Source organism: Chiloscyllium plagiosum, chromosome 41 (genome assembly GCF_004010195.1).
Source record: "Chiloscyllium plagiosum isolate BGI_BamShark_2017 chromosome 41, ASM401019v2, whole genome shotgun sequence".
Taxonomy (NCBI): Eukaryota; Metazoa; Chordata; class Chondrichthyes; order Orectolobiformes; family Hemiscylliidae; genus Chiloscyllium; species Chiloscyllium plagiosum.
The window spans coordinates 15914573-15938526 of NC_057750.1; the positions used below are offsets into that span (position 1 = coordinate 15914573).

General features: G+C 40.1%; 1 protein-coding gene across 1 annotated transcript in view; it reads left to right on the forward strand.

Annotated features, from left to right (window-relative positions):
- Positions 1-268: 268 nt before the first annotated feature.
- zc3h4 (zinc finger CCCH-type containing 4) overlaps positions 269-23954 on the forward strand; it is a 160139-nt gene continuing 136453 nt past the window's right edge. Inside the window, exon 1 of the mRNA XM_043681008.1 lies at positions 269-320. The gene's annotated coding sequence lies outside the window, so the exon portion shown is untranslated. The remainder of the gene's footprint in view (positions 321-23954) is intronic.

The window sequence follows — 23954 nt, forward strand, 5'->3', positions numbered from 1 at the left end:
CCTTTCTAAAGCTTTCAACTTGATAACAACAAATATTCCGTAGTTAGTATTTTGATTAATAATAGTTATTTATATCTTATGTTGTGAGAATGATCTTGATGGCAAGGCATCCATTTAAGATTTTCTTTGTCTCCTGGAATGTTGATGTAGTGAGCCTTTGGTAAGGATTGAAAGTATGTTTCCTTTGTAATTCACAGACAAGTCGAAGTCCTGGCAGAATTAGATTCTTCCATGCTTGCTTTTGCAGCTGAACCATTCACAGATGACAGGACTGGGCTGGATGCTGAGTCCCCATTTCTTCAATATCAGCCAACAGCTGGGTAATACATTGAATTTAATGTTATAGCATTATTCTTCCCTCTCACTGACCATGCTTATCATGTGAAATATACAAAGAGACAGTGACTTGAGCAGAGTACAATGCTCAATAAATGTTCTAATCCTTTACATTTTTAATTGAGTTGTTTCGTGGGAGCTGAAGAGTCACCAAATGTAAGCCTCACTAAACAGAAAATAATGAGTCAGTGAGTTTAAAATTCCACTAGGAGGTAAATAGTTCAGACAATTTGAATGCCATTAGTTAACTTGTTTATGCACCAATTTTTGTGAAACCGTTTTATCATTTTCAGCACATAAATGGAATGCTTAGAACAGTTGTTTAGCTCCACCTAAAGCAATTCCCATGTTTTCTGGAACTCTCTTTGAGGAATGAATTGTCATGAGGCAAAGACTGTACCAATCATGTGATTATTTTCTTGTCAGTTTTGGAGATGATTGTTGGTATGCTTTGGAAATGCAGGTGTCACTGCTTCTATTCTCAACTTTATCATGCACTTTTCAACTTCGATTTTTCAATAGCTGTAGAGCACAGGATCTTTCTTTGTTGTTTCCTGTCCGCAATCTAGGATCGTTGAGATCACGTGCTATCCCGTTCTGGCTCATATTAACTCACCCAGCAAAGGAGTTGTATTGACTGTTCAGTTCTAAACAAGAAGGAATTCTTACTAGTTGAACTGTGGGGACATCTGTAAATGGGATTTTAATGGTGAAATGAAAATGGTCTTCCAATGATGCTTCACAGCAGCCTGAGAGTTGCAAAACTCAGTACAGGTAGTTCTCCTATAACGCTGTAGTTACGACCCTGTGTTATAGAAAATTGTGCAATAGAAATAATAGGGCCTATAGGGAAAATCAGGGTAGGTGTGAACCACCAAAAATACTAGTAAAAATTGAAACACAAATGAAAGCACAGTCTCAGTAAATTTTGACCTGTTGTATGGTGCAATTCATCAGAATCTTGAACTGATTAATCTTGATTGGCATCTATACCTGTTGGCTGCACTACATTCTAGCCAGTCTTCAGATCCCATCCTTTATCACCCAACCACCCTTTGGTGCCCTTTTAAAAATTCTAGCACCATCATACTATGTGCCATTTCCAAAACAACTCTACATTTCCTGGATACCCCAGAATTGACCAACATCCATAGAGCAGCACCATCTTCAAAAAGATATTGTGCACCCAGACAAGAGTTGTCAGTCCAAAGCTGCTCTGCATAGTTCCTGACATTGGCCCTGAATGTGGCAGATAATGGAAAATTTGTGGCACCACAAGGTGTTGGAGATGCTGCTGATGGGAATGGGGTGATGCAGAGGCAGGACGTCCTTTACTCCCAAGTCATAAGAGGACGCCATTATACTGGAACCACGTCAACCTGGACCAGGGTTACCATATAGGCCAGTGCAGTCTCAACCATCTGAAGGAATGCACAGAACGTAGGAAGAAGATCAATGACCTTTTCCACTCTGCCAGTGAAAATGCCACGATCTCCTTGTTGATACCTCACACCCACTCTATCTCTGTTACTGTACTCACCATTTCCTGCAATATCTTCCCCATTTACTCTTATCTTCAGCAACATCTGACTAACTCTGAACCTCTTCTGCACGGCCTACTGACCCCCTCAGAACATCTCCACACATGCACTGGAAGTTACAGTGTGCCACTTACCTTTCTCTGCCTCACCCATGTGCGCAGTGTTTCCTGACCCTAACCACTCTGAGCACCTGACCGATCATGTCCAAGTCCCTGTACTGGGTTTTTTTTTGCAGTTGGTTACCATTGTCATTAGTCACTGAAACAGATTCACATGAGGTTGCAGATATTCTTGAACATCTAAACACATTTTTTTAATCAAAAAGAGGAAAAAAGCTCTTAATACAAACAACAAAGCCAAGTTTCAAACTACTTAACACTGTCTTTTTACTGTTAAGTCAATTCCAATGAAATTTCATTCTTATCTCAACTCTTTAATTTTTTTAATTAACACATTGCTCCTGGCTTCTTGTCCTCAGGCTGGAGAGACATTTTCATGATGCTTTTCCAAGTGCACTAGCACAAATATTTCACAATATCTTTTCTTCATGAAATAGCGCTCGAGCCGACTGACCACGTGATGCCGATGCGGTGTGCAGTCCTCCGGGCACAGCAGCACCAGGTGTTGGGAATAAGAATCGCGTTATAGTGGACGGGAGTTCACTTTATTTTAGAAAAATGTCGGCAATTTACAAATTGTGTTACAGACGAATCACGTTTAATAAATGCGTGTTATAGGAGAACTACCTGTATCAAGATTATTCATGCAAGCTAGCCTTTGGAGGGCATGCAGAAGACATGAACTAGAATAGATCCAAAGGTGGGGATAATAGTTACTTGGTTAGATTAGGGAGACAATATAAATTGTCGTTGTTCTCCTAGGAGATTTAATATAAGCCTTTAATATCATGAAGGATTTAGAAAAAAGTATATTTTAAAAAAGTTTCCAAAGCTGAAGAGTTAATAACTGGAGGTCACGGATTCACAGCAAAAGAACTAGAATTGACCTAATGAATTGTTTTTTATTTACAAAGACTGGTTAGGATTTGAAACTAATTGCTGAATAGCTTCAAAGTAGCCTTCAAAAAGGTAATGAATAAATAATTGAAGGAGAAAATGTCAGGGATAAGAAGAAAGTATCAGGGTTTGTGACTAAATGGATTATTCTTGAAAAGAACTGGTAGAGCCTCTGGTTCTATCAGCCAAGAAAACACTCATACACTCTATGCTTTATGACAATATTTCAGTCAGTTTTATATTTTGGAAAGTTAATTTAGTTATTGTTCACAAATGACAGTGTTATCATGAACTACTTTTCAGATTGCATCATTTAAATCTTTTCTGTTAGGATCTTGTTGAAGGAAAAATATGTTCTAGGTATCACATAATTACAAAATTAGTCACTCAAAATGTTTTAAGTGCACAGAACATAAACTACAATGGAATGTAAACCTAGAAATTACAATTTCTTATCAAGCTTGGAAATTCCTTCACCCACAATTTGAATTAAAGAATGAGACTCTTTAACTAAATGTCATTTTCAGGTTTAATGAATGAGACAATCACAGTCTAAAGGCATTGAAAATATCAACTTATCACTGATGATGCCAACCCATAACTTAATTTGTTGCTCATTTGTAGGCTTTAGATCCAATTCTACAGATCTTCATAACACATTCTCTGTATGTATGAGACTGTATTAAGTGTTTTTTTTATTCCAGTTTTAAAAAATGAATGGCAATGTTCCAAGGTAAGTGGGTTGCAAAGATATCGAGGCTATCCGTAATGGAGAGTAATGGTATCATATAAATGAAATTTGACTAAAATGAAAAACCATGTAGAATGGAAATGTGAAATAAAAACAGGAAATATAGCTGATAATTTAGCATTTATAAAGGGTACAGATAGATTTTGTTTTGGATGTGTAATCTTTCACAAAATTAGTTGAAGGGTGCATTATTCCCAAAACATTTGTAATTCCTCCTTTCTCAGCAGGTCAGTTAGCACCTGTCAGTGCTGTTTTTTTAAACTTCCATTCCAAGTAGGGTTGGGCGTAAAGTAAGTGAGATACCTGATAACCAACCTGCATGCCCTGGCACAAGAATTTGCTGGATATGTTTTTCAGAGGACAAAACATGAGTCTGAGCTGGAGTATTCTTCAATTATTGCTCCAGAGATCATTTTTGACTCCAGAAGCGCTATGCTAGCAGGCTGTATTCTATTCATCTCTCATGCTTCAACATTCTGTTTCAATATTGCTGACACTCAAAATCTGGTGAGAAGTTTATTGACCATATCTTTTTTCTAATGCCTGAATTTGATCAAGATAGATGAGAGAAAGAGGATTTATTTAGAATTGTAGAATTCTGCTGTACCGGAGACTGCCATTCAGTGTTTCTACAGTGGCTCTTTGAAAGAGCAGACCAATTTAGTCTATTTGTTTTGCCCAAAATCTTGAAAGTTAGACCTAAGTGAGCACATATCTCATTGTCTTTTGAAATTCCCTCAGGAAAATTGCTTCTACAATATTTTCAAATAATGCATTTCAGATCTTAACACTGTCTGTATATAGAGTCCTATTGCACTGAAACAGGCCCTTTGGCTCAAACTGGACCATGCCGACCAAAATGTTCATCCATGCTAACCCCACTTCCCTGCACTTAGCCCATTATCCTTCTAAACTTTTCCTATCCATGTATTTGTCCAAATGCCTTTTAAATGTTATTAATGTACTTGCTTCAACCACTTCCGCTGGCCGCTCATTACATTTGCGTATCACCCTCTGCATAAAAAAGTTGCCCCTTAGGTTCCTTTTTATTCTTTGCCCTCTGACTTTAAACTGGTGCTCTCCAATCCTTGATTCCCCAACTGTTGGAAAAAGACTGAATACATTCACCTAACCATGCCTCTCATGATCTTATACACTTCTGTTAGACCTCTCCCCCCTCAATCTCTTATGCTCGAAAGAAAAACGTCCTTGCTTGTCCAATCTCTCCCTACAACTCAGACCCTTGCGTCCTGGCAACATCCTTATAAATTTCTTCTGCATTCTTTCCAGTTTAATAACATCCACTCAATAGCAAGGTTACCAAAACTGAACACAGTTATCAATTTTTGAGAAGATTTGTAGCTCAGGTTGAGGTTCAAGTTGTAAGTTTGTTCGCTGAGTTGGTAGGTTTGTTCTCAGATGTTTTGTCAACATGCGAGGTAACATCATCAGTGATCTCCGTTGAAGCGCCGGTGTTCTGTCCCGCTTTCTATTTATGTGTCTTGGTCTGTTATGGTGGGTGATATCATTTCTGGTTCTTTTTCTCGGGTTGGTAAATGGGGTCCAAATTGATGTGTTTATTGGTGGAGTTCCGGTTTGAATACCAGGCCTCTGTGCGTGTCCCTGTTCATCCTGTTCTTGGATGAATGGGTTATCCCAGTCAAAGTGGTGTCCCTCTTTGTCTATGTGTAAGGATATTAGTGATAACTGGTCATGTCTTTTGGTGGCTGGTTGCTGCTCATGTGTCCTGGTGGCTAGTTTTCTGCCTGTGTATTTGTCCGATGTAGTGTTTATTGTGGGTACCCGATAAACACAGCCCGCCAATTCTTAAACAACAAATCCAAACAAGAAGACACAACATGCCCAGATACTCTAGCCACATTACCATACATCAAAGAACACCTCAGATGACTATCAGACTACTCCATTCTCTTGGCATCATGGTAGCCCACAAACCTACCAACCCACTGAAACAACCAGCTACTGACGAACCTAAAGGACCCTGTACCAACAAGCAGCAAATTGAATGTCATATGCAAAATACCCTGCAAGGACTGCAACTATCACTACATTGGACAGACAGGCAGAAAATGAGCCACCGGGATACACAAGCGCTAACTAGCCACCAAAAGACGTGACCAGCTATCATTAGTATCGTCACACACAGCCAAAGAAGGACACAACTTCCACTGGGACATCACATCCATCCTGGAATTCCTAGAGGCCTGGCATTCAAACCAGACCTCCATCAATAAATAAATCGATTTGGATCCCATTTACCAACCTCTCAGAAAAAGAACCGGAAATGATATCGTCCACTGTAACAGACTGTGGAAGAAAATCCGCTTCCCTGTCCACCCACAGCATAGCCATGAAGAACATAAGGAACCATGTCTGCCTAAGCCACAACAGAAACTACCCAGAGTGCCTGAGCATTGACCACATTGGCTAACTAAGACACTTGGCAGCAAACAGGAGATGACTCGAGCCACTTCCAGACTGGGGAATAAACTTCCCGAGATAGCCTGACAATAGACTTCCTAACACTGCTGCAACTGCTGCCGAAGCCTTAAGGGCAGCCTCGCTCCTCTCACATACTGGAACTCCATAAAGGATGCTCAGACTGAAAGGCACAAAGGTACCTTGCTACAATGGAAACCCATTAAAACATTAGCAGCTAATCTCAGAGGGTTGAAATCTCCTAACTCAATCACAGACTGATTGCTGCTATCAGACGGCTGATTGCCCTCCCATTGATTATGTTTTACTCTTGATTGTGCTGTAATTCAAACTATATTACTACACCCCTATAAAACTACCTATGGCCTCTGCTTGAGGAATAGAACCCTTGATCTACATGTACTGACTGTTGGTTCTGTGTCAGCCTGGTCAATTTCTCTTCCAGGAGAAAGTGAGGACTGCAGATGCTGGAGATCAGAGCCGAACATGTATTGCTGGAAAAGCGCAGCAGGTCAGGCAGCATCCAGGGAACAGGAGAATCGACGTTTCGGGCATAAGCCCTTCTTCATAAGCCCTTCCTGAAGAAGGGCTTATGCCCGAAACATCGATTCTCCTGTTCCCTGGATGCTGCCTGACCTGCTGCGCTTTTCCAGCAACACATTTTCGGCTCAATTTCTCTTCCAGCCATATCGCTTGTAATAAACAGCTTGTCAATTTCACCTGGTTCACGCTTGTGTGGTCTCTGTTCAATTGAGTAATTTCTCAGACACAGATCAAGACGCACACACAAAGCTGGACAAAACACCATTGCTTCAATAGGGGCTCACTGATGATGTTATCTAGCATGGTGATGAAATGTCTGAAAACAAACCTACCAGCTCAGCGAGCAAAATTACAGCATGAACAATATTCCAAGTGCAGTCCTGTACAACTGCAACAAACCTTCCCAATTTCTATACTTAATGCCCTGACTGATGAAGACCAGTGTGCCAAAAGCCTCCTTCATTGCCTTGTCTATCTGTGACTCGACTTGTAGAGAATTGTGCACCTGAACCCCAAGGTCCATCTGTTCCACAGCACTCCTTGAGACCCGACCATTCACCATGAAACTTGATTTGACTTTCCAAAATGCAAGATCTCACACTTCTTTATATTAAACTCCATTTTCCATTTCTTGGTCTACTTCCCCAGCTGATCAAGCACCTGTTGCAATTTCTGATAACCTTCCTCACTGTCCATGATACCTCCTGTTTTCACGTCATAACAAATTTACTAATCATGCCTTGTAAGTTCTCATTCAAATCATGTATATCAAAAAGCTATGGGGCCCAGCACTGACCTCTGAGACACACTACTAGTCGCAGGCCTCCAATCTGACAAGCATCCTTCCACTATTACCCTTTGCTTCCTACAATCAAGCCAATTGTGTATCCAGTTTTCCATTGTTCCCACTGGATTCTATGTGATCTAACCTTGCAGAGCAGCTTACCATGTGGAACCTTAACAAAGGCCTTACTGAAATCCAGACAGACCCTGTCTACTGCCCATGCCCTTGTCAAACTTCCTGGTCATTTCATCAAAGAGCACTAACAAATTTGAGGTTTGTTGAAAATTAACACATTATTGAAGAAGTCTTGCACTCATCAGGACAATTCATAAGAATACTAATATAAGGGGAAACTAATATTTATACACCAACAGGAGAGTGCTGATTCATTTGCAGCTGGACTCTGCTGCAAATGAATCAGCTTTGACAAAATGTCTTTTTGTTAGCAATATTCGAAACTCTTCATTTCGCCTTCATCTTGCTAATTATTTAATTCCGTGATCAATGGCTAGCAACTCATTTGATAGGAAGAAGATATTTCTCCCACTTACTTCAAAACTTTGCACATAATTAAACATGTCAGTTAAATTTACCCATAATTTTCTCTATTATAAGCAGAATAATCTCATCCTCTCACATTTCTCTACATAATTGTAGTCCATTGTCCGTGGGCATGACATCCTTTCCTAAGTGTGATGCAACACTCCTGCTGGTGTCGAACCAATGATTTGCAAAGGAATGCCATGACTTCCTTCATTTTGTATTAGATCTACCATTTTATAAAAGCAAGTACCCAAGCACTTTTCCCCTATATCAAATTGTTTCCCCACTTTGTGTGCCCACATTAGCACTGGCAACCATACCCCTCTGTCCTGTTCTTCCCAAAATGCACTATAACACAATTCTCTGCACTACATTGCATCAACTATGCATCTGCCCATTTTGTCACCCTGTCTACATCCTCTTATAATTTTTGTGATCCACACATTGTGCTCTCTTCACCCAAGTCTGGATAATTTATTTGTACCAAAAGAAGAGTGGTTCCAATATCAGTCCCTGGAAGTTCCCACTACATTATTCTTGCTCTTCAGAAAAGTGTTTCTGAACTCGGCTTTTGTTGTAGGGACATCCCAGGGGTTCAATATTGTACGATCACCTCAGTAAAGTTTGAAGTCTGAATATCACTCTCGAGCATTCCATCTAATTATTGTTTGAACATTTTGCATAGATTATGCTATACATCCGCAAATGTTAACTCCTTGGTCCAGATTAGTGATCACACTTTTCTATCAATGTTTATAATCCTTCTTTCTGTCAGTCATCACAATGTAGTTTATGTTTTGGCTTCTAAGTGACTCTCTATGGATCAAGTTTCTAAAGTCTCTCCCAACTCCATTGCTGTCTCATATATGAAAAGAAAACTTACACTCATCAACTGATCTTCCAGTGACACCACTAAAATTTATAAGATATTGTACATTTATTTTCAGTTATACTGCAGCACACACTGACATAGAGCTGGAGAAAGATGAAGAACAGGACAGCAGTTTGGTGCAAATTCTTAATTTCTCCCCTACTCTGGAACCAGGACCAGAGTCTGGGGCTATGCAGTACTTGATATCGCCAGAAGTAGATCAGAATGAAATGCATGCCCTTCTGGAAGAAGTAGACAGACTACATGGTGGAAGCAAAGAGGAACAAGAACAAGGATTTAAAGTCCTTTTAGACAATAAAAATAAGGTAAAACAGTGTAAACTTTTGTTACACAATTAACAACTGAAGCAGCTTTTTTTTGGCAATGATGTGGAGCAATGGGAAGAAACGTTGTACTGAAACAATTTCTTTAGACTTCACAACTTTAGCCCCAATTGTAATTCAGTGACACTCGAACATATTGTTTAGTTACTAAATAAGTAATCTGAAGCCTATGCTAATATTTTGAAGACACAAGCTCAAATCTGATTGTGGCTGTTTGGGAATACAAGCCTGGCATCTGGAATGAATTATGAAACAGCTGGTCTATTTTAAAAACCCATAACTAATATTCTTGAAGGAAGGAAAACTGCTGTTCTTACCCAGTTTGACCCCCTCAAATTTCCAAGTGAGCCATTTAGTTGTATTCAACAAAGCAACTTGCCATTGTCCACTCGAGAAATTAGGGATGGGCTGGCAATATCCACATCCTAAGATTAAAATAATTAAATGTTAATGGAAATTATACTTAATAACCGTTAATAGAAATTGAGAGTGCTACTACTGGCAAGCTCCCTTCCAAACCATAGGCATCCAGTAATTAAAGAAGGCATCTCACCACGATCACCTTCTCAAGGGCAATTAGGGATGGACAATAAATGGACCTAACCAAATTACCTATTGCTCTTGCATTATTTAAAAGCATTTTTAAAATTAACCTAAAATTTATAGATGGATAAATGTGGAATGCTGAACAGCATTGGAATAGTCAAGTACAGAGGTGACAGGGGTGTGGATGAAGAAATAGCAGCAGGTGGACTGAACCAAGATAAGACCAGAAGAAATAGAAACAGAAGTAGGCCATTCAACCCTTTGAGCCTGCTCTGCCATTTGACAGAATCATGCCTGATCCAACATTCCTCACAACTACTTTCCTGACCTTTCCCCAGAAACCCTTGATTCCCATACCCATGAAAAATCTATCTATCTCAGCCTTAAATATATACAAGGACTCTGCTACTACAATTGCCTGTGGAAAGGAGTTCCAAAGACTCTCAACCCTGTTAGAAGAAATTCCTCTTCATCTCAGCCTTAGATTGATGCCCCTTTACTCTGAGACTATGCCCTCTGCTCCTAGGTTCTCCCGAAAATATCCTCCCAGTATTTAACCTGTCAAGCCTCTGAAGAATCTTACATGTTTCAATTAGATCACTTCTCATTCTTCTAAATTTCAATGAGTCTCAGTGTGTTCCACCGTTGCTCATTAGGCAAACCCTCCATATTGAGAATCATCTAAGTGAACCTCTGAACTTGCTCAATTTAATAATATGTTATAGGGGTGGGAATAGGTGGCCTCTGATGGTATGGATATGTGGCCAGAACATCACCCTGGGACCAAATATGATATGAAATATGCAAACAATTAGGTTTAGCCTAAGCCAGCTACAAGAGAGAGAAATGAAGTTACTGGTGATGGACCAAAGTCTGAAAAGTGGCCAAAGTCTATTGACTGGATTTTTGCAGAGTTAGGAAACTCCACAGACTTCTAAAAAATGTAGGCAAGACCTATTTCCAGAGGTCGATAGTGTTTTCTGAGAACCTCACTCTAAGAAAACAGTCTATAGCTATCAGTAAGAGTTAAAATGAAACTCTATGCTGGACTGCTTTGACTGACAGATATAGTTTAGAAAAGTCATTTTGTTTTGCAGATTCAGTAGTGATTTTCTTTAATGCTACCCCAAGAACTACCATTATGTTATTATGAATGGCTGGCTGAGTTCCAAAATATACAATTTCTCTGGTGGGGTGTTTCCAGTTTGACAACATAAAGAAGCTGTTAAATGATCAGCTGTTTTTGAAGTGAGGTTTTGCTTGAAATTTATATTTATAAGGGATTAACTGCTTGAAATTTAAAGACTTTGAATGGATTTAATCTGAGAGATTTTCAGTATTAATGTGTAAAACTGACAAGTGCATTTAATCATTCAAAGTTGTAAAAATATTTCCACATGATTCTTAAGGTCTTCGCATGGTAGATACTGGAAAGTAGCTATGGAGATGACAGAGAAGGTGTGAAAGGCCTTCGAGAACTGATGGGAGGCATGAATTGACATGGAGGGTATGAGGTGTGGTTGGGGCCATCAGGTTAGGAGATACTATTGGGTTTTGTGATGGGGTGTGAGTGTTACATGACCGAACACCTAAAACACTTTGGATGAAGTCCCAGGGAATCAAGTGGGCCTTCAAGACGATGGCAGAGTAGGACTCCTGAGCCGTGCCTTGTCTACTCCGATCACTTTTTTTTCTTGTCCTTTCCTTTACTTACCTCTTGTCCTGAGCTTGGATGGGGTCAGCGGTAGTGAGGGATCCCAATGTGAACTTGAGTGAGCTCAGTGTGGACCTTAGGGTGGCTGTGAGTGAGTCCCTTCTTATTTCCCTGGAATGGACAATGGGACCTGGCATTGGAATCGGCAGAGATGATATTGTCAAGTTAGGCCCAGTGGCGAAAGATGGTGTCTGAGGATCAGCGACTTCATCTTTGGTTCGGTCTTTTCTTTTTATTCTCTCATGGGATATGGGTGTCACTGGCGAGGCCAGCATTTATTGCCCATCCCTAAGGGAGAAATTAAGAGTCAACCACATTGCTGTGGGTCTGGAGTCACATGTGGACCAGATCAGGTAATGGTGACAGATTTCCTTCCCTAAAGGACATTAGTGAACCAGATTGCTTTTTCCTGACGATTGACAATGGTTTCACGGTCATCATTAGACTCTTAATTCCAGATTTGTATTGAATTTAAATTCCACCATTTGCCATGTCAGAATTTGAACACAGGACCCCAGAACATTAGCTGGGTTTCTGCATTAATAGTCAGATAATAATACCACGAGGCTATTGCCTTTCCTCTGATGCTGGTGGCAGCAAAACAGAGGTCAAAGTGCATCATGGCCACATTCAGGTGAGCCCAGCAGTGAGAGATGTTGACTCTGACACTGGTGGGTGCAACACAAGTTGTGGCAGGTGGTGGTGAAAGAGAATCAGCCGAAAGATGGCACCTGAAGAGTGGCGACTTCGATGTTGGTTGGGTCCGGTGTAGACAGCAGTGAGATGTTGGAGAAGGGATGGTGACGTGGGTGTCATTGATAATGAGCTAGCTCAGGACTGATGGACTTTGGACTATACCTTTCTTCTTTTTTCTTATTTTTAAACTATTCAAAATGGCGCCAGATTGTGGCAATTGTGGAAATTTTCACTGTATTTTACAGTTTTTCTTGCTGTGAAAATATACGTGATGATAAAATCATTCATTCCTTCATTCCAACCCACCCCACCCCCGTGACACTTGCTGACCCATAGTCACTACACTCTGCTTCTTGGCTCAGTGGGTACAACCACATTTCTTTATTTCATGACTGGTATCACCACCATCAATTTAAGAGTTTTTTTATTCTTAATTCAGAAATTTTAAAAGTCAGGTTATGTTTTAGAAGTCTCTTTTTTTACATTGCAAAGTTTTTTTTTTGAAAAGCCGAACAGTTTCTTTTTAAAATAAGCAATTGTGATTTTGTTCTGGAGAGTCCGGTTAGCTCTGGAGAACATCTATTTTTTCCTTCACGGCATTTATTGAAGGGGAATAATTTTTATTCATTTAATCAGTTAAGTGGTTGATTTTATTTGTTTTATATGTTCGATATATATATTTTTAACTTTTTTCCATTTTAACATTTTCGGTAGGTTATAAAGGATAGTTTGTTTTATGTATGAGGTGTGATTGAAACCTTTTTTAGGCTTAATGTTATTAAGGCCATAAGATATAGATGCGATGGCTAGTAGATTTAGAAACGTTATTATACAGCAGGATCAGTCAGATACATGGGTAACTGTCAGGAAAGGGAGAAAGGTAGTTCAGAAGTCTCTGGTGACTATTCCTCTATCAAATAAATATTCAGTTTTTGAAACTGTTGAAGGGGGTAGTATCTCTGAGGAAAATAGAAGGGCCAATCAGTTATTGGACACTTGGACTGATTCTTATGTTCAGCAGCGTTTGACAAGATTTAATAAAATTACTGTTATGGGGACTGTCCTGTCAGGAGCATAGGCAGGAGATTCTGTGGCAGTGAGTGTAAATTTAGGATGGTTTGTTGCTTTCCTGGTGCTAGGATTAAGGAGGTCTCTAAATGTTTCAAGCATATTGTTAAATGTGAGATTAAGAAGCCAGAAATTATTGTACACATTGGTAGGAATGACATTATTAGGGAAAAGATTAAAGCAGTACAGAGTTAATTTAAGAGGTTAGGTAGAGATTAAAAAATAAAATCTTAGAAATAGCCATTTCTGGTTTACTCCCAATGCTAAATTCAAACGAGGGAAAGAACAAAAGGTTAAAGGAGATAAATCAATGCTTGAACAGCTGGTGTATTGTTCAGGAATTCAGGTTTTTGGACAATTGGAATGTCTTATGGGATAGAAAAAAGTTTGGTTCAAAGGATGGGTCGAACCACAGCTGGAAAGGGATCAATATTTTAGCAGGGAGATTTGCTCATTCTATTAAGGAAGATGTTATACTGATTGAGAAGGTGAATGGAGGAATTCTAAGTAGCAGCGTAAGTGGAAGGATTGATGGGGAAGGTTCTGAATTTGAGGAGATCATTTAGATTAGAAAAGAAAGACAAGCTAGTCAAAGCGTGTAGTAACTCTGAAGAACTGAATTGCGGTTATTTCAATGCAAGGGGACTTACAGGTAAGGCTGATGAACTCAGAGCTTGCTTAAGATCATGATATTGGGACGTCATAGCTCTTACAGAAACTTAACTGAGAAATCGACAAGACTGGCAGCTCAGTAATCTGGGTTTTAAATGCTATAGGGTGATAGAAAAGGAGGCAAGAAAAGGGGGCGGTGTAGTGAGCGATGGCATTTTGATTAAGGATTACATTACTGCTGTAACTGTGGAAGATATTTCTGAAACATCTTTCAATGAAAATATGTGGGTAGCAATGAGAAATAAGAAAGGGAAGATCACTTTAGGACTGTACTGTAGGACCCCAATAGAGAAGTTGAGAAACAAAAATGTAGGGAGATCTCAAATATATGTAAGCATAATAAGGTTGTAATAATGGGGGATTTTAATTTTCCAAACATTGACTGTGACTACCATAGTATTAAAGGTTTGGATGGTGAAGAATTTGCCAAATGTGTTCAAGTAAATTTTCTTTATCAATATGTGGATGCTCTTACGAGAGAAGGAGCAAAACTCGACCTTCTTTGGGTAATAAGGCAAGGCAGGGGGGAATACTTTGAGTGCAGTGATCAAAATTCTATTACTTTCAAAATGGTTATGAAAAAGAATAAGCCTTCCATAAAAGTTAAAGTTTTCAATTGGAGTAGGGCAAGTTTTATTGGTATGAGACAGGAACTTTCAAAAGTTGTTGGGAGTAGACTGTTCTCAGGTAAAGGGATGTGGGAAGTGTTCAAGAGCGTGATGATGAGCTCAGAAGCATTTTGTTCCTATTAGAGTGAAGGGTAAGGCTGGTAAGATTTAGGAACAATGGATGAATGAAGATTCTAGAGGTTCTAGTCAAGAATAAAAAAGAATCGTATTTTAGATGTAGACAACTTGGTTCAATTGAATCTCTTAATCAATATAAAAAGTGTAGGGGCATTCTTAAGAGAGGAATCAGGACGGCAAAGAGGGGATATGAGATATCATTGACAGATAAGGTGAAGGATAATCCAAAGACATTCTACAAATATATTAAGAGCAAGAGGGTAACGAGAGAGAGGATAAGGCCTCTTAAAGATCAAGGAGGTCATCTTTGTGTTGAATCCCAGGACTTGGCAGAGATACTAAATGAATATTTTGCATCAGTTTTTACTGTGGAGAAAGAAATTAAGTCTAGAGAATGCAGAGAAATAAACTTTGATGTTTTAAAAATAGTTACAGAAAAGAAGGTTGGGGAGGTCTTAGAGAATATAAATGTGGATAAATCTCCAGGACCTGATCTAATGTATCACAGAACATTGTGGGAAGTAGCAATTTGTCCTGAGGCTGAGATGATTTATTTTACAACAGCCACAAGCATCATCATTTTTGTGCTAAGCATGACTCCAACAAGTGAAGCGTTTTATCTTGATTCCCATTGACTTAGTTTTGCTGGGGCTCCTTGATGATACTGTTAGTCAAAGCTGCCTTGGTGTCAAGGATTGTCATTTGCACCTCACCACAAGTTCAGTTCTCTCTTCCATGTTTGGACCAAACCTGTATTAAGATCAGAAGCCAAACAATGGTGAACAGGTTATTATTGTGTAAGTGTTACTTGATAGCACTATTGAGACTAGATTAATGGAATGGTACTTGGCTGGTTTGGATTTGTCTTGCTTTTTGTGGATAGAATGTGCCTGACAACTTGACACATGTTGGGTAGAAGCCAGTGTTTAAGTTGAACTTAAGCAGCTTGACTAAGTGTACAGGTCATTCTTTTATAAAGTGATGGTTGCGTTCTTGTGCAACCCCGTGTTATAGAAAAAGCATGCTTTAGAAACAGCGCTTATAGTGCTGGTGATGTAATCACGTTCCAGCCAACACTTGTATTAAAAGTTCACACTTCAGAAACCGTGTCCCCAATTCGTCAATCACGTTACAGCGAAGTCGCGTAAATGAAATACGCGTTATGGCAGAACGATCTGTAATACCAATTTTAGAGTGCAAGTCCTCAGTACTATTGTCAGGCCTTAGCCTTTGCTGTATCCAGAGACTTCAGCTGTTCCTGATATTGTGGATTGAATGCAATTGGCTTAAGACTGATAATAGTGGTACCAGGGAACTCAGGAGGTTGTATTGAATTATCCACTTAATGCTTTTGGCTGAAGTTAGTTACAAATGCTTCAACCATGTCTTCGTCATTTTCAGAATCCTGAAATGTTTTCTGTGGTCACGAATTCTATATTCTCACTTTAACTGTTCAGGGTTGTGGGTGGAGGTGGGGGGAATGTGGCAAGATATGTCTAAAAATCATAAAGGTGGTAACACAAACTGAGAAGATTGACAGCTTTTTTCAGCTAGATTGCATTAACATGAATAAAATCTTTTTAAAAATTGTCAAGAGAAGTAAGAACTGTTTTTGTATTGTAGGAATAAAAGAATAGCCAGTATGTTGCATGTTATTTGTTCAATTTATTAATTTTATATAAACATTGTCATGCTATGAATAAACTGCTTGAGTGGTGTTGATATTGTCTCTGGATTGAGAAACACGTTTTTAGGCCAGCAACCATTATTGTTTCTAAATTATTCTCAATGTTTTACTAGCTATTTTTTAATCATGAGGTTCATTAGGCTAAAATATTGCCCTGATTCTCCATATTTCAAGTCAATTGTTTTAAAGATTGTCGTCATTGGTTTCAAATTTTATATCTGCCATGGTGGGATTCAAACTTGTGTCCTCAGAACATTACCCTGGGGATCCAGATTAATTGTCCAGTGACATTACCACTATATAATCACCTTGCATAATATCAAACTATAAGTGACAAATGCATCTCAGTAATAGTGTGAAATGACTATTGGATCTTGGTACAGCACTAGTGTTTTGTTTCGGAATGATACAATGGGGCTGAACTTCAGGTTATTAGAATTAAAAATAAGAAAATGCTAGAAATGAAAACAGATTATCATATCTGAAAGAAGGGGATAGGGTAATAATTTAAGTGGGGCCCATTCATCCAATGATGCCAAATGCTAGCCTGTTTTATTTTCAGATACTGTCTGCCATCCTGTGCACATCGAGCATTTTCTGTTCTTGTTTCAGATTTGTAGCAATCGCAATTGTTTTACTGCATTTAGGCATGTTTAGCAAGTCAAGTAGGATGCCGGATAACTCATACCCAACAGAGACTGAAGGGTTCACAATCCACTTGTATTCTGTTTTAGTTCAGTATGGGTCAGCTTCTGCATTGTCAGCCTATAGAGATACTAAATTATCAGTGTACAGTACATGATATAGAGGTGTCTTTCACATGAAAGGTCAACAGTGACAACTTAATTGCTGCACACTTATTGAGAGAGAATTTACCATCATACACATTTAGATGTTCACAGGACATAAAGAGACATTCAGTCCATTATATTTACCCCAGTCAACAAGATCTGGCTATACTAGTCCTATTTACTAGCTCTTAGCCCACAGCCTGGAGGTTGTGGCATCACAAGCAAGTATCCAAATACTATTAAAGTATTGCAAGAGTTTCTGATACAACTGTCAAGGCAGTGAGTTGTAGACTGACCACCTAGATGCAATTCCATGCCTTGTTACTCCTCTCCAAGTGCAGTATCTTTATTTTGTTCACTAATGGGAATTTGACATTGCTGACTAGGCTAGCATTTACTGCCCATCCATAGTTGCCCTTAAAACGGTGGTGGTCAGCTTCCTTCATGAATCACTGCAGTTTATTTGCTGTCAGTAAACCCACGGTGCTGTTAGGGAGGGGGTTCTAGGATTTGACCCCCGTAACACTGAAGGGATGGCACGGTGGCACAATGATTAGCACTGCTGCCTTACAGCACCCGGGTTCAATTCCCGCCTCAGGCAACTTCTGTGTGGAGTTTGCACATTCTCTCTGTGTCTGCGTGGGTTTTCTCCGGGTGCTCCGGTTTCCTCCTACAGTCCAAAAATGTGCAGATTAGGTGAATTGACCATGCTGAATTGCCCGTAGTGTTAGGTGAAGGGGTAAACGTAGGGGAATGGGTCTGGGTGGGTTGCTCTTTGGAGGGTCGGTGTGGACTTGTTGGGCCGAAGGGCCTGTTTCCACACTGTATGTAATCTAATCTAATACTGAAGGAACAATGATATATTGCCAAATCAGGATGGCATGCAGCTTGGAAGAGGAGCTTTCAATTGGTGGTGTACCCCTGTATCTGCTGGTAGTGGTAGTAGGTTTTGTATGCGCTATCAAAGAAGATTGCCTTGGAGAATATCTCAGTGCATCTTAGAGATGGTACATACTGCTGCTGCTGAGCATCAGTGGTGGATGGAGGGAATGAATGTTTGTGGATATTGTGTAAATCAAGCAGCTTCTTTGTCCTGAATAGTGTCAAGCTTCTTGAGTTTTGTTGGAGTCGCACTCATTTAGGCAACTGGGGAGTATTCTATCATACTCCTGACTTGTACCTTGTAAATGGACAGACTTTGTGGAGTCAGGAGGTAAGTTATTTACTGCAGGATTCTAGCATTTAACCTGCTGTTTTAACCACAGTATTTATATGGCTAGTATAGTTCAGTTTTTGCTCAATGGTAATCCCCAGGATTAAGATAGTGATGGCAATGCCATTGAATGTCAAGGAGAAAGTGAGGTCTGCAGATGCTGGAGATCAAAGTTGAAACTTTATTGCTGGAACAGCACAGCAGGTCAGGCAGCATCTAGGGAACAGGAGATTCGACGTTTCGGGCACAGGCCCTTCTTCAGGAATGTCAAGAATTGATGTTTTCTGGATTGAGTTCCATTTGCCACTCTCAGCTCTGCTGAACCGACCAGTTTGTTAGTATCCTCCTGTAATCTGTGGCTATTCTCAACATTGTTTGCTACCTAGGAGAAAGTGAGGATTACAGATGCTGGAGATCAGAGTCAAAACGTGTGGTGCTGGAAACAAAACGCCGACTCTCCTGCTTCTCGGATGTTGCCGGACCAGTTGTGTTTTTTCAGCACCATGCTGTTTGCCACTGACTCGACTTTTGGATCATCTGGAAACTTCTTGATTATATCCTGTACATTTAAATCCAGATCATTAATGTACCCAACAAACAGCAAGGGACCCATCACCGAACTCTACAGAACCCCACAAACAGATTCCAGTCACAAAATATCCCTCTACCATCACCCTCGGCCTTTTAGCCAATTTTGGATTCAGTGTGCCACTTTGCCTTGGATCCCATAGGCTCTTAATTTCTTGACCACTCTGTCATGAGGGACCTACCAAATATCTTACTGAATTCCACGTAGAACACGCCAAATGCTTCAGCAACACTCCTGGTTACCACCTCAAAATATTTAATCATATTTGTCAAACACAACCTTCTTTTGACAAATCCATGCTGACTGTGCCTGATCAATCTATGCCTTTCCAAGTGCAGATGTAATCTGTCCCTCATTTCTTTCTAATAACATCCCACCACTGAGGTCAGGCTGTCTGGCCTGTAATTTCCTGGTCTGTCCCTTTCTTTTTTTAAATAATAGGACAATGTTACCAGCCCCCCCAGTTCTTTGGCACCTCACCTATGGCTAGAAATGATTTGAAAATTACTTTTGGGCCCCTTGATATTTCATTCTCCAACAAATTGGGATGCATCTCATCCAGGCTTCTGGATTTATCCAATTTTGCTAAACCTCTAATACCTCTTGTCTGTATAATTTCTTCTAACATTTCACAGTCCTCCACCCTGATGTCTATACCTGCATTGTCCTTTTAGTCCTTGAATACCTCCCACTGCTCTGACATTCTTGTAGCTGCTCCTAGTCCTCCTTAGGAACTTGTATCATAACTTAATAAAATTGGCCTTTCTCTAATTTAGAACTTCTTTTCATAATCTTCAACCTACTTGGGTCCATATCCAAGTATTGGGTCCAGAACTGTCCCCTCCATTACTGGTTAATAAGGTTCTCCTGGATGCAGTGTAAGAATATTGCTCCCTCCCTACTTTGCATACTAAAACAATCCCAGTTAATATTTGAATAGTTAATATCTCTGACTATTCGTGCTTTGATTAATACTATAGTGCTACTATTATGACGCTATTCTGAAATGAGATAACACATCTGATCCTCTACCTCTTCCTGATTGTTTGGGGCCTGTTGTACATCCCCAACAATTTGTTTCCCCTTTTGTGCTTTTCTTCTTCTAACGATGTGCCCTTATTTGAAGATCTTCCAAGATATTATCCCTCCTCGCTGCTATAATTGATTCCTTGATCAATGTTGCGACAAGACCCTTTCTGTTCTATGCTCCTCTTGATGTTGTCTGAATACCCTATGACCAGGATTATTGAGCTTCCAATCCTACCCATCTTTCAGCTTAGTCTTAGGCATAGTTGGAGTGAGAGGGATCAAAGGGTATGGGGTGAAAGTGGGAACAAGGTATGGAGTTGGATGTTCAGTCATGACAATATTGAATGGTGGATGAGGCTCAAATGGCCCACTCCGTTACTATTTTCTATGTTGCTTTGTTACTCTTATCAACACTTCTATTACCCTGTCAAAAAACTCCAGGAAGTTAGTACAATGTAATTTCCCATTTTGAAATCTGTGCTGACTGTTCCTAATGAACTCACCTTTTTCCAGGTTATTACTAATTCTGTTCTGAATAATTTTGTCCAGCTGTTTACCCATCACAAAAGTTAAATTTACTGGTTTGTGATTTCTGGAATTATCTTTCTTGAGTGAGACTGTAATGTTTGCAATTCTCCTGTCTTCTGGCACCTCCCCCACGTCCAGGGAAGAGTGAAGAATTATGGGTAATGTGTGTGCAATTTCTACTCTTTTTTTTCTAAATCCTCCCACATATCTCATCTGGTCCTAGTACCTTGTCAACTTAGATGCCAACAAACTATGCAATCGTTCTTTCTTATTTATTTTGAACCCTCCTAGTTACAGAATTACCTCCTTTGTCGCTATGGCCTGGACAGCATCCTCCTGTTTTGTAAAGACACATGTAATTAACGTTCAGCAACATGCCGGCCTCCAGGCATTTGGCATGTTTGCCTTCATTGCTCAGTCTTTTGAGTATAGGATTTGGGAAATCATGTTGAGATTGTACAGGATATTGATGAGGCCTCTTCTGGAATACTGTTTCTAGTTCTGGTTGCCGAGTTATAGAAAGGATATTATTAAACTGGAGAGGGTTCAGAAGAGATTTGCCAGGATGTTGCCTGGTGTGGAAGGATTGATTTATAAAGAAAGGCTGGGACTTATTTTCACTGGAGAGTAGGAGGTTGAGAGGTGACCTGATAGAATATTTTTTGTTATTCATTCTTTAGGTGAGGGTGTTGCTGACAGGGTCAGCATTTATTGCCCATTTGCCCAGAGGACAGTTAAGTGACAAAATCAGGAGAGATACAGATGGAGTTAATAGTAGTTGCCTTTTCCCTAGGATGGTGGATTTCACGACTGTGCGGCACATTTTTAGGGTGAGAGGAGAGAGATTTAAAAAAGATGAGAGGCAATTTTTTTACACAGGGTGGTTTGTGTGTGGATTGAACTTCCTAAGGAAGTGGTGGATGTGGGTACAATTACAACATATAAAGGAATTTGGATAAGTACATGGATAGGAAAGGTTTGGAGGGATATGTGCCAGGAACAGGCAAGTGGGACTAGTTTAGTTTGAGATTATGTTCAGCATGAACTGGTTGGACTGAAGGGTCTGGTTCCGTGCTGTATGATTTTATGTGTATCCTCTATTTGGTCACTGACTGGCTTACTCCTTTAGCCCCTCTCTTATTCTTTATATGCCTACAGATGACTTTGGAATTACTCTTCATGTTCGATATTTCCTTCTTGTTTATCTTTGGGTTTTTTTATTTTCCACATTCCCCTAAACCTTCAGTATTCCTGTTGATTCTCTATTTAGTTTCTGCCTTACTCTTGTCATAAGCAAACTTTTTTAAATGTTAATTTTTACCTCCTTTGTCGTCCAGGGAACTCGTGATTTGTTTATCTTAGCTTTTCTATTACAGGACATATATCTTGACTTTATCCAACCAGTCAGCTCTTTGAAGGTGGCGCATTGTTCAGTTATTGCTTTTCCCACCAACCCTTTATTCCAATTGATCCTGCTCAACTCTGTTCTTGTCTCATTTAAGTCGGACGTCTGCCAATTGATTTTTGTTACTTTGGATTATTGCATGTCATTTTCCAACACCATCCTCAGCCTTATATAGTGATCTATGTTTCCTAAGTGATCAATTGACATTTGATCCACTTGACCAATCTCATTTTTAAGGACCAGGTCCAACCTGGCAGTGGTATAATAAAAATGTCACTTGTCTTGTAGCCTCGGGTAATGCTTTGAAGACATGAGTTCAAATCCCACCACAGCAACTGATGGAGTATGTAATCAGGAATTGGAGGTCAGTCTCAGTAATGGTCACCAGAATAATTATTCAGGCGCCAGAGTGGTTCAGTGGTTAGTATTGCTGCCTCACAGTGCCAAGGATCCAGGTTTGATTCCACCCTCGGACGACCGCCTATGTGGAGTTTGCACATTCTCCCTGTGCCTTGATAGGTTTCCTCTGGGTGCTCCAGTTTCCTCTTGCAGTCAAAGGATGTGCAGTGAGGTGGATTGGCCATGGGAAATGCAGGGTTACAGGAATAGAGTAGGGGGGTGGGTTGGGTGGAATGCTTTTTTGGAGGGTCAGTGTGGACTCGATGGGCTAAATGGCCTGCTTCTACACTATAGGATTCTATGTGAGTCCTCATTCCCCAAACTGCAACACAGTGGGGAACTATTACAAAAATTGCTGAGGACTGAGACCATAAGATACAGAAGCAGAATTAGGCCATTTGGCTGATCATGTCTGCTGCACCATTTGATATGTGGCAGATATATTTTTCAATTCCATTCTCCTGGCTTATCCCATAACCCTTGATCCACTTACGAATCAAGCTCCTATCTATCTCTGTCTTAAAAACACTCAATGACTTGGCCTCCAAAGCGTTTTGCGGCAATGAGTTCCTCAGATTAACTACCCTCTGGCTGAAAAAAATTCCTCCTCATCTCAGTTCTAAAGGGTTGTCCCTTCACTCCGAGGCTGTACCCTTGGGTCCTAGTCTCTTCTACTCATGGCAACATCTTACTGATGTCCACTCTTTCAAGGCCATTTCAGTATTCTGTAAGTTTCAATTAAATTTTTCCTCAGCCTTCTAAACTCCCAGAGAGTGCAGACCCAAAGTCGTTAACTGCTCCTCATATGAAAAGCTTTTCATTCCTGGGAACATTCTTGTTAGTCTCCTCTAGAACCCCTCCAATGCCAACACAGCCTTCCTTGGATATGGGGCCCAAAACTGCTCTCAATATTCCAAATGGAGTCTGACCAGAGCCTTACACAGCCTCAGCAGTACATCTCTACTCTTGTGTTCTTGCCCTCTTGAAATGAATACTCACATTGCATTTGTCTTCCTAACTGCCAAATGAATCTGCATGACAACCTTAAGAGAATCTTGAACTCGGAGTCCCAAGTCTCTTTGTGCTTCATATTTCCAAAGCCTTTTCCCATTTGAAAAATAGACTATGCCTCTATTCTATCTGTGAAAGTGCAGAACCCCACACTTACCCACATAGTATTCTATCTGCCTTTCTTTGTCCGTTCGCCTAGCCGGTCCCAGTCCTCCTTTAGCTTCCCTGCTTTCTCAACACTACCTGTCCCTCCACTATCTTTTATGTTGTCTGCAAACTTAGCAATAATGCCCTCAGTTTCTTTGTCCAGATTATTAATGTATAATCGGGCAGCATGGTGGCTGAATGGTTAGCACTGCTGACTCACAGTGCCAGTGACCCAGGTTCGATACCACTCTCGAGTGTCTATTTATGTGGAGTTATGTGCTTCAGTTTCCTCTGACAGTCCAAAAATGTGCAGGTAAGGTGGATTGGCTATGCTAAATTGCCCATAGTATCCAGGGATGTGCAGGCTAGTTGAGCTTAGCCAAAGGAAATACAGGGTTACAGGGATAGGGTATTGGGTGGAGTTTGATGGGCCAAATGGCCTGCTTCCACATTGTAGGTATTCTATGTGAATAGTTGTAATCCCAACACAAGATACAATGGAAGTTGAAGAGAGGGCAGAACCC